Source organism: Lontra canadensis, unplaced genomic scaffold (assembly GCF_010015895.1).
Source record: "Lontra canadensis isolate GAN:19392208 unplaced genomic scaffold, GSC_riverotter_1.0 scaffold1304, whole genome shotgun sequence".
NCBI classification, from domain to species: domain Eukaryota; kingdom Metazoa; phylum Chordata; class Mammalia; order Carnivora; family Mustelidae; genus Lontra; species Lontra canadensis.
In genome coordinates, this window is record NW_022632288.1 from 1 (window position 1) to 12,316 (window position 12,316).

The 12,316-nt window shown below is 36.2% G+C and overlaps 1 long non-coding RNA gene and 1 pseudogene across 1 annotated transcript; both read left to right on the forward strand.

Moving 5' to 3' along the window:
- The first annotated feature begins 6 nt into the window (after window positions 1-6).
- LOC116863477 lies at window positions 7-882 on the forward strand (annotated as a pseudogene).
- A 3,422-nt stretch (window positions 883-4,304) lies between these two features.
- On the forward strand, window positions 4,305-8,979 carry LOC116863478. The gene is made up of 3 exons (XR_004381831.1): window positions 4,305-4,402; window positions 8,601-8,658; window positions 8,771-8,979. It is a non-coding gene; the product is annotated as an uncharacterized LOC116863478 (long non-coding RNA).
- Window positions 8,980-12,316: the final 3,337 nt, after the last annotated feature.

The window sequence follows — 12,316 nt, forward strand, 5'->3', positions numbered from 1 at the left end:
AGCACCAAAAAAATGTGGCAGCAGCGAAATTGGGACAATGACTAAGGCTCCCCATCTCTCCGATTGTAGTGTAGCCAGTGATGATTTAGATTTTAATAAGCTTACCGAGGGAGATGATGTGTACAGTGCTCAAGGGAAAAGAAAAGCACCATCAAAAGCTGTGGTACAACAGAGGAAGATTCTTTCGGAAGGCAGTGATGGTGATAGTGCTGGCGACTCTGAACCAAACCACTGGTGGAGAGTCTGAGGATGAGTCTGATTTTAGGGAGAGTGAAGATGATGATGCGAACTTCACTCTGGGAGAAAATAAAGTGGAAGAAATTAAAAAGAAAGAAGTGAAGGTAAAATCCCCAGTTGAAAAAAAGGAGAAGAAACCTAAATCCAAACGTGATCCAAAGTCACTTTGGAAGTGACTTCAAGAGACTGTGCTCCAGCTGCCCTGAAATCAGAATCTCAGCCTTCACCAAAAAAGGCTTTATCAGTGAAGAGGCCACTCGGAAACCATTACAAATTTGCATTACAAATATGCAAACCTTCAGCTGGAAGCAGAAAACCAAAGTAGATGCCACCAGCGCGGTCTGGAAGCAGCAGCAGCAGCAACAGCAGCAGGAGTCCACTGGCAGGGGTGTCTGTTAAGTCTCCAAATCAGTGTCTCTACCTTGGCTTGTCCAGATTAGCACAAGTGAAACCCTTGCATCCAAATGCCGCTAGTGGCTGAGTGTGGTAGTCAACAAAGGTTTGATTAAGAGAATAAGAGTTTTACAAGTGTGTTTATATTTGAATTGTGTTTCTGTTTAAGGTGTGTATCATAATATAAAGGAATCCTTTAATGTCAAAAAAAAAAATGAGTAGTAGACCCATGATTTGACTGTCAGCCTGCATGACTCCCACATCGATTCTTTTGTCCCTTAGCAGCACTGGGGTTAAGGTACAGATCCTAGTCAGATCAACTCAGAGAGTCAAGTTTAGTTATGTGTTTACTGATTTAGAGTTTTCCTAAGAAACCAGGTTAGTCCAAACATTTGTCCTAATATATTTGACAACTAGTGATAACTAGGGGTAATTAGTGCAGTGCAACTAGTCTCTTGTTTTTACTGTCAAAGATTTTAGGATGGCTCTCATTACCTATGGCCATAGTACATAGCTTTTACATAAGCAAGACCTAAGATACATAAGCAAGTTCTTAGATATAGAGATGTCTGCTCTCCTTGAGATGAATGATTTTTCCAGAAGTGATGGATATGTAATCTAGGTGTAGGCCATGATACGTTAATTACTTTTATCATCTATTTAGAGGATATTTCTAAATGATTCTCTGTTTACTGACTTCCCAGTCTAGTTTTCCCTTTAGGCTAGTTCCCTTAACCAGTTCCTTGAAGCTTTTTCTTTTTTTGTAGATTTTTTTCCTTTTCTCTATTGACTTTTCTATAATCTTTTCTTATTTTTTTCTTTTTTCTTTCTTCTCTGCTTTTCTTGGTGTTTCTTTTATTCCATTAATTTTTTCCCTTTCTGCCAGCTAAGTATTCTCTGGTTTTCTATAGACAAAAGCACATAGAATTTCAGGATTTTAGGACATCTTAGAGATGAGTTATTCAAAATACTCTCTGGTACTACAACCTGTGTTTAACATCCTCACCAAGTGATTGTTTAAATGGAGAATTTGAAATGCAAAAGAGATTAAAGTAACTTACTTGGATATGATAAGTGACAGAAATGAGATTTAAATTCAGGTTTTTTCCTTTTTTTCCTCATCTTAATAGGTGAATGTTTTAATAATAGAAAGATGGGGAGTGGGTCTAGTGAACACAGTGAAGGTGCGTAAGGAAGAAATTGGCAGGAGAGGCCAAGTTTCAAGAATAACAACACTGGGTTGGATAGGAATAAGAGTTTTAGAAAAGATGTCAGAATATTTGGGCTTATGATAAGTTAGATAAAAATGGATTACAGAAATGAAGGACACACACACATGGAAAGGAATGAAGGACACAGGATATTGGGAGTTGTTTAGAAAAGCATATTAAAATAGAGGGTTCAAGAGAGTCACGAGAATTTTTTTTTGTTGGTTGGTTTAATTGAATGAACTAGCATACTTCAGGTTTTCTGTTGAGAGGTTTTAAAATCATTTGACCCACGGGGAAGGCTTTTTACAGCATATAGGAATGTGACATCATCTACTTCCAGCCCAATCTTGGCTTAGATCCTCTCGAGTAATGGGAGAATGGAGATTCTGAACTACACAGATTTATGGCCCAAGGTAGCGGTCTCCTCACTCCACCTCTTTTTCTAATTCTCTGATGTCTTTCCCATGTACATGTAGGGTTTGGTGGGCTCGGACTGGCTGTCAAATCAGTAACAGCGCTTCATTTGGGTAGTTGGTAACATGTCTACATTGAGATGATTACATGGAAGACTTTCAGTTTAGCTTGTCCTCCAGGAACAGGAAATGGCTCCTACTCTTGGCCATTTGATGCTATGCTTGTTTTGGGAATCTGCTTTCATAGGCTAAAGATTTAAAAGGTTGGATGGTACCACTGAGCCCTGCAAAAGAGTGATCTAAGAGCTCACAGAAAGAAAATATTAGGCAGTGTATAGGGAAATAGAGGCACAGCTACCAGGACTCTCTTTTTATAGCAGTCTCTCTTCTTGGGTATCTCAGTGCTTATGAAGGTTTTTAAGGTCTTGCTAGTTCATGTAGACCTAAATAAGGCAGGACCTGTGTAGGGAAAAAGTTGGACCTTATAGTTTTTAACCTCTCTGGGAACAGTATTCCTACTAATAACATAAATTTGTTCTTTAACATGTGTATATTTGTTTGTTTATTTATTTAAATTGAAGCATAGTTGACACATAATGTTATGTTGTGTTTCAGGTGATTTAAGAACTCTGAATGTTACACCATGCCTACCACAAGTGTAGCTACTATTCTTACTGCATGATGCTATTACAATACCGTTGACTGTATTCCCTATGCTGTACTTGTATCCCTGTGACTTACTGTAACTGGAATCCTGAACCTCCCATTTCCCTTTGCCCATTTTGTCCACCCCCCCACCCCCTTCCCTTCTGGCGATACAGAATTCTCTGTATTTTTGGGTCTGTTTCTGTTTATTTTTGCTTTTACTGCTCTTGCCTCAGGAGCAGTAAAAGCAAAAACAAACTGTTGGGACTACATCAAAATCAAAAGCTTTTGCACAGTGAAGGAATTAATCCACACAACGAAAAGGCAACCTATGGAATAGGAGCAGATATTTGCAAATGACATAACCAGTAAAGGGTTAGTATACAAATATAAAGAATTGATAGAACTCAGCACCCAAAACACAACCCAATTTAAAAATGATCAGAAGACATGAACAGACATTTTTCCAAAGAAAACACACAATGACCAAGGGCACCTAAGAAGATACTCAGCATCACTCATCATCAGGGAAATGGAAATCAAACTACAGTGAGATACCACTGCCTACCTGTCAGAATGGCTAAAATAAAAAACATAAGTAACAATGTTGGCAAGTATGTGGAGAAAAAGGAATCCTCTTGGATTATTGGTGGGAATGCAAACTAATGCAGCCACTGTGGAAACAGTATGGAGTTTCCTCCAAAAGGTGAAAACTGAACTACCCTACAATCCAGTAATCACACTATTGGGTATTTATCCCCCAAAATACGAAAATACCAATTTGAATGGATACATGTACCCCTGTGGTTACTAGAGCATTAGTTACAATAGTCAGCCCGAGTGTCCATTGATAGATGAATGGATAAAGAAGAAGTGGCATATATATATATATATATATATATACACAATTGAATATTCAGCCATAGGAAAGAATGAAATTTTGCCATTTGCAGTGAAATGGAGGGAACTAGAGAGTATTGTGCTAAGTGGAGTTGTCAGAGAAAGACAAATACCATATGATTTCACTCATATGTAGAATTTAAGAAACAATAGAAATGAGCAAAGAAAAAAAGAACAAAATATGAGAGACAGACAACCAAGAAACTGACTCTTAACCCTAGAGAACAAGTTGATGGTTACCAGAGGGGAGATGGGTGGGGGAACAGGTGAAATAGGAGCTACGGGTTAAGGAATGCACTTGTCGTGATGAGCACTGGGTGATGGAATTACCAAATCATTATATTGTATACATGAAACTAATACAGCACTGTGTGTTAATGATACTGAAATTAAAATAAAAACTTAATAACAAAAACAAAGGTCAAAGTTCAATTACATCAAGAAACTGCATTCAGTAAATAGATAGTTGACCTTTCACTGAGTTTCTCTTTTTCATGAACTTGTTTTTGTTGTGTATTTTTGCTCTAAAGTATTTCCATTAAACCTGGTGATGATAATGCTTCATGGCCTACATCAGATGATGACTTAAGTTTGAATACGAAGGTAATGTACTCTCTTGTGAAATTAATTTTCCTGCTCTGAATTTAGTTTTGTGTATTATTTACTCTTAAAATTTAGCAGTGGCCTGCCTATCATCATTTTATGTTTGAAGTGGAAAGTTGGTCAGAACAAACCATTTTATAGAAATATGACAAGTTGAATTTTTTTTTAACTCAAATAACGACGGTGGAAAAAATGGGTTGGAAATGTATAATGACAGAAAAATTATATTGGAAAAAGCTTTCCCATGATAGAGGAAATAGGACATTTGGTCAAGGATAAGGATTCTTACTGTGAGTTTTAAATTATCGTATCATGACTTTTCTTTTCTTTTTTCTTTCTCTCTCTCTTTTCTTCTAACATGACTTTTATAATACTCATGCCTAAATGAATCTTTAGTGGACCCAGTTATTAATCGCAGATTGTTTTTTCTTGGATATTTTTTATGTTGGTAGCAAGTAGTTTTATGAAAGAAGATTTTTTTTTGCTATTTCTATCCCTTGTTCTACATTTAGACCAAAATAAGATTGGAAGTTGTGGAAATTCAGAAATTTAAATTATTTCTCAAAATTTATATTGCAAAGGCATTCTACTGTGTTTTCAAAATAATTCCATAAAGACTATAGTTAAAACTCTTTATCTAAGTAAAGAATACATGTTTTGCCTAAAATAATAATTAACACTAGAAGGACAGGCTTTTCATATCCATATGGTAAAATGTCTAATTTCAGAAATCTTTTATATTATAGTTTTTAAAAATATCTACTTATAATCTTTGTATCAGCTCCTAAGATTTAAAGTTTCAGTCACTTTATATTTATTTAAGTATTCATTTTAAAGCTCCTGCATCATTGTAAGCTATGGGATGTTAGGAAACACAATTGTGCATCTCCTGGAACACCTAGAATAAAACCTTGCCTGAAGAAGCAATTTTAATATTTTTTGAATGTGAATTAATGAGCAGACAGATGGAATTCTGTATAATGGAATGTTATAAGTAATGTAATGTGCATAATATGTCATAATATAAAAAATTAAAAAATACATAATTTAAAAATTTATATTCCCTTTTCATGTTTAGGATTTATAAGCGCAAATGAATTATGTTGAGGAAATAAAGAAATAAGAAAGAAGGTTACATTATATTTTTTAGTATCCTCTAATTGTGAGCTTAGAATTTTAGAGAGACTGCCTTTTTTCTCCCGCATTTTTTTCTCTGCTTTGTTGAAGTTTATTTGACCATAGAGTTGAGGGTCCATATATGGACTCTATTCTGTTCCACTGGTCAATGTGTCTGTTTTTGTGCCAGTATCATGTGTTCATCATCATTAGCCATCAGAGAGATTCAAATCAAAAACACATTGAGATACCACCTTACACCAGTTAGAATGGCCAAAATCAACAAGACAGTAAACAATAAGTTTTGGAGAGGATGTGGAGAAAGGGGAACCCTCTTACACTGTTGGTGGGAATGCAAGTTGGTGCAGCCACTTTGGAAAACAGTGCTACCCTATGACCCTGCAATTGCACTACTGGGTATTTACCCCAAAGATACAGGTATAGTGAAAAGAAGGGCCATCTGTACCCCAAGGTTCATAGTAGCAATGGCCACAGTCGACAAACTGTGGAAAGAACCAAGATGCCCTTCAACAGATAAATGGATAAAGAAGATACGGCTCATATATACAATGGAGTATTATGCTTCCATGAGGAAGGATGAATACCCAGCTTTTGTATCAACATGGACAGGACTGGAGGAGATTATGCTGAGTGAAATAAATCAAGCAGAGAGAGTCAATTATCATATGGTTTCACTTACTTGTGGAGCACAAAGAATAACATGGAGGACATTGGGAGATGCAGAGGAGAAGTGGGTTGGGGGAAATAGGAGGGGGAGACAAACCATGAGAGCTGTGGACTCTGAGAAACAAACTGAGGGTTTTGGAGGGGAGGCGGGTTGGGGGGGTTGGATGAGCCTGGTGGTGGGTATTAAGGAGGGCACCTTTCCCATGGAGCACTGGGTGTGGTGCATAAACAATGAATTTTGGAACACACACACACAAAATTAAATTAAAAAATTTTTTTGATAAAAATTCCTCAACCTTTTTTCTTTAACCCCATCTGTGTCCCATTAGATATATCCTTTCAATGTATACATTTCTCCTTAGAATTCTTATTACCAATTCTTTCTTCATGTGAAAGCTGATGTATTAGAAACATTTCTTTTTCTATTTTTTCTCTTGAGAGATAATTACAGCTTTCAGGTAGTGATAGATGGCCACTAATTGAACAATTTACTTTATAGCAAAAAAATTAAATTCTTTACTACAGCATTTATAAATAAATAATTGTAGAGTGAGAAAAGTCAGTAGTATTAGGGATATACTATGAAAAAAAGCCTCTGTTTTATATATATTTATAATATGTATATAATATATATTTACAATATGTAATTGAAAAAATTTAAGAGACTTCTGTTTATGGTATATCCATAATCACACTTACATATACTGAAAAATATGTTTTTTCTACATACCGTTTTTTTACTTATATTTTTCCTTTTTTTCTTTGTTTTAAGCTCGTGCTTGATTGATTGGTCATGTCTTATATTTTTCCTTTTTTCTTCCTCTCCCCCCAAAGCTTTTTTTTGTTTGTTTTTCTAATGACTTATCCCTACCCTAATTTTTCCTTGCAGAAAACTTTAGTGTCTATTGTTTCAGTCCATCTCTTTCTGTCTCCATTGTCAACATATTTGGTTATGACTTTCTGTTTTGTGTGTGTGGTTTTTGTTCATGAATCATGCCCCACAAGGTATATGATGATTTTTTTTTTCTCTTTTCTGGAAGGAACTGAATTTAAACAATCACTTGTTTAGGATTTTTAAAAAAATATTTATTTGATAGAGAGTGCGCATGCAGGGGAGCAGCAGGCAGAGGGAGAAGCAGGCTCCATGCTGACCAAGGAGCCCAATGTGGGACTCTATCCCAGAATCCTGAGCCAAAGGCAGACACTTATCCGACTGAGGCACCCAGGTGTCCCTGTCTTTAGCATTTTGGCAAACAAAAGCAACTTAAATTGTTTGCAATTCCAACTTACCTAACTAAGATACTACTAAAAGCTAAATTTTAATATTTCCTCCTGTAAGAGATACTCATGCAAATATAAATCATGCAAATACATTTTAAAAATAATAAATAGTTAAGATTTCTTAATGTTAGTTTTTTTCAATAATACTTTTAATTACCTAGGAACAAATTTTTATTTTAGGTTACTTTGGTAAAGAAAGTATTTAAAAATTTTTCAAATTTCAATTCCATTTATTTTACATACACTGTATTATTGGTTTCAGAAGTAGAATTCAGTGATTCATCAGTTGTGTACAACACCCACTGCTCATTAATTCCAGTACCCTCCTTAATGCCCATCACTCAGTTATTCCACTCCCCCATAATTCTCCCACTCCCAGCCCACCTCCCCTCCAGCAACCCTCAGGTTCTTTTCTATAGTTAAGAGTCTTGTAGGGTCTGCCTCCTTCTCTGTTTTCATCTTTTTCCCCCTCCCTTCCCGTATTTTCATCTGTTTTGTTTCTTAAATTCCACGTATGAGTGAAATCATGGGATTTGTCTTTCTCTGACTGACTTAATTTCGCTTAGCATCATACCCTCTAGTTCCATTCATGTCATTGCAAATGGAAAGATTTCATTCATTTTGATGGCTGAGTAATATTTCATTGTGTGTGTGTGTGTGTGTGTGTGTATGGTGGGGGTCTTCTTTATCCATTCATCTGTCAATGGACATCTAGGTTCTTTCCATAGTTTGGCTATTGTGGACATTGCTGGTATAGACATTGGGGTGCAGGTACCCCTTCAGGATGCTACATTTGTATCCTTTGGATAAATACCTAGTAGTGCAATTGCTGGGTTGTAGGATAGCTTTATTGTTAACTTTTTGAGGAAGAATTTGTAATAATCAGGGGTAAGGAAAATAACATTTTGGGACTAGCTATTAAATCTCTCATAATCCTCACCCCATGAGAAAATGAGGGCTAGTAAATGGCAGAACTGAGATTTGAATCTACATTTGAATGATTCCAAAACCCATGTTCTTTGTGTAATGGTGCTCATTTGATAATGGTGAATATTATAGTTATTTTACCAAATGTGTTATTGTAATCCTTAAAACTATTAATTATTTTTTCTAGAATACCTCAAAACCAAACTTGAGAAAACTAATGAATGTTTCTCAGCATTTCAAGAACTGTAAGCTGTTTGAAGACTTGTGTTATTCACTGATTTTTGTCCGTTCTTGTGTTAGTCAGTAATTTGAAATTACAGATATTTTCATGTACTCTTTATTTTGTTTTTTACTAAGTGGAAGCAAAACTTGGCCTTGTATCACCGGGAGATAAAACTTTATTTGAGGATGATAATTCTGATAACAAGTGTGAACATACGGTTGGCGTTCCTTCCAAACCATCCGTCGACGTCTGTGACTCTTCTCCTGCTTTGCCATCACCTGATTCTATTCTAAAACCTCCTTTCACATTGTTAGGCCTTGGTCTTACAAAGGTAAGTTGTTTCATTTTAAACTGTTTCCCTATGTTTTTTTCATATTTCATCTTGATCCTACGAAAAGAATCGTAGGAAGAAATGGAAGTCCTCAAGATCATAAGAGAAAACAGTGTCATAATGGTAGAGAGGTCATTGGATTGAGATTTATAAAGGTTGGTGGGAGGGAACAATTTTTAGGTATGCCATTATGGAAGGAACAAATTAGCAACTGGAAAGAACCGCTGTAGATGGATGTGAAGATGAGGGAGGAGGTGAAGGCAAAGAATTCATTTAAGAAGGGCGAGATGAATGTAAACTTGCAGAGTTGAGAGAGATTATTATAAAAACACAATAGCAGTAATGGGGCTACAGGAGCGCAGATACTCTACATTATAAAATATGGTAGAAATTATTTCAAGTGCAAATTAAGAAAATGAAGTCAGGTAATAAGAAAAATGCTCAGACTCCTCTGAATGACTTACAGCTTATTTCTATGAAGAAGTGGAAGAAAATCAACTTTTAAGTTGATAAAGTGTGATATTGTATATTTAATTTAGCAAAACCTGTGTTTACAGATAATGCAAAGTGAAATCAGTTTTAGGCCTTAATCAGATTTATTATGAATTTTGAATTTTGGCCATTATCTTTCTTGTTTTTGTTTTTTGTTTTTGTTTTTTTTTTAAGATTTTATTTATTTTTCTGTGTGTGTGAGAGAGAGAGAGTATAAAAGCAGGGGGAGGGGCAGTGGAGAAGCAGACTCCCTACTGAGCAGGGAGTTTGATGCAGGACTCGATCCCAGGACCCTGGGATCATGACCTGAGCTGAAGGCAGATGCTTAACCAACTGAGCCAACCAGGTGCTCTTTCTTGTGGTTTCTAATTTATTTACTGTGTGGTATAATCTTGGTAAGTTTTAGATCTTTTTGAGAATAAAGAGAGGAGATAAGTAAACACCTTATGTAGTCTTTTCATTACTTAAAACTGAAATTTATGACTATATAAGTTAGGTTCTTAATCTTTATCCATTAAATGAAACAAATTTTAAGCTGCAATACTCTTAAAGAAAAAATATAAAATTTTGTTTCTTATTTTTTTTAAAGAATTTATTTATTTATTTGACAGACAGAGATCACAAGTAGGCAGAGAGGCAGGTAGAGGGGGTTGGGGGGGAGGCAGGCTCCCTGCCAAGCAGAGAGCCTGACGTGGGGCTCGATCCCAGGACCCTGGGATCATGACCTGAGCTGAAGGCATAGGCTTTAACCCACTAAGCCACCCAGGTGTCCCTAACATCTTGTTTCTTGATTCTGATTTATTTTTAATTGTATCTGCAATAGACACATACACACACATCAAATGAATGAACTCACAATTTATGGTTTTTCCCTAATATGAACTAGTTGTCATTATAGAATCATAAGGAAGGAAAGGTTGCTAATAGAGTATACAGAATTATTTCTGGAAGATGATTTTTACTTTTTCAAATATCTCCAATAGTGGATACATTTCATATTATCAGGAAACTTTAGTATTCATAGCTATTAGTTTTGGGGGGTTCTTTTTAAATTTAAAAAATTTTAAGTATTCTCTATACCCAGCATGGGGCTTGAACTCACAACCCTGAGATCAAGAGTCACACCTTCTTCCCACTGAGCCAGCCAGAAGCTCCCATAGTTGTTAAATTTAACATGTGAATTCTTTCATATTTAAAATTCAGAAATACTGGTGATTTTATTTATTTATTTATTTTTGTCCCTTTCTTCTTTCCTCATGTGAATATTGGGTCCTGCTTGATAATGACACATGTATTTGGAGACTTTAAAACCTTCAACTTGGATGATCATGATTATTTTTCAATACTAGATTATTTCTCTGGTCCTTAACTACTGGTGAAATATGCTGTTCACAGTGGAATATGAAAACCATGTGAATTTTAAAATAGAGTTTTATATTTTTCTCATATATTATAGTAGTACTTAAAAATGCCTCAGAATTTTAAAATCCCGTATTTCTCTTATATAATATAAATCTTTTAAGATTAATTTTTAAAAATGAGTATTCTTATGGTAATCTTGAATTGGTGTTTGCAGCTAAATCTTTATTAATCTTAAAAATGGTATTCCTTACAGAAATGAATCTTGCTTATGTATATATTTTTTCTAAAGATTTATTTATTTCAGAGCAAGGGAGAGAGAGAGTTGAGGGGAGGACGGACAGAGGGAGAGGAAGAGAGAGGGAAAGAAGCAGACTCCCTGCTGAGCAGGAGCGTGATGTGGGACTCAGTCTCACAAACCTGAGATCGTCACCTGAGCCAAAATCAAAGGTCAGATGCTTAACCAATGGAGCCACCCAGGTGCCCATTAATTTGCCTGCATTAATAAAAATATATTTTCTATCCTTGAAACTAAGTTTGAAGTATGTAATTGAAATATTGAATCCCATGGTTCCCCCCCACCTGGCTTTTATTTTTGTTCTGAAAATTTCAAGAGTTCTGTGTAGGTTTACGTTATTTAATTATATCAGGTTGGTATATTTTAGTATATCTATATTTAGTATATATATTTATCTTTTTTTTTAAGATTTTTATGTTTTTATTTGACAGATCACAAGGTGGCAGAGAGGCAGGCAGAGAGAGAGGGGGGAAAGCAGGTTCCCCACTGAGCAGAGAGCCCGATGCAGGGCTCGATCCTAGGACTCTGAGATCATGATCTGAGCTGAAGGCAGAGGCTCAACCCACTGAGCCACCCAGGCACCCGATATTTATCTTTTTAACATCATGAGTAATGTCATTTTTCCTACTCTAAATGTATTTGTCTAGAACTTTCTTCGTAAGTCTTCTGGGTGCTTCGGGATGTCTGGGTGGCTCAGTCAGTTAAGCATCTATCTTTGGTTCAGGTCATGATCCCAGGGTGCTGGGATTGAGTCCTGCATTGGGCTTCTTGTTCTGTGGGGAGCCTGCTTCTCCCTCTGCCTGCCCCTCCCTCTACTTGTACTCTCTGTCTCTGACAAATAAATAAATAAAATCTTAAAAAAAAAAAAAGTCTCCTGGGTGCTTCAAATTTGGTATGTCCCAGATTGAAGACATTGTTTCTGACCCTTTCTTCTTCCCTGACTTTTTGTAATCTGCTCTGTCATTTGTTTTCCCCCTCCTAGTAGATAGCACCACTGAAACACTGAAGTAGGAAAAATCCTGGACTCCAGACTTCCCTGAAATTACTACATCCAGGGGCACTTGGGTGGTTTGCTCAGTTAAGCATCCGACTGTTGGTGTTGCTCAGGTCATGATCTCAGGGTCCTGGTATGAAGCCCCTGGTCGGGCCTCATACTGAGTAGGGAGTCTACTTGAGGATTCTCTCTCTTCCTCTCCCTCT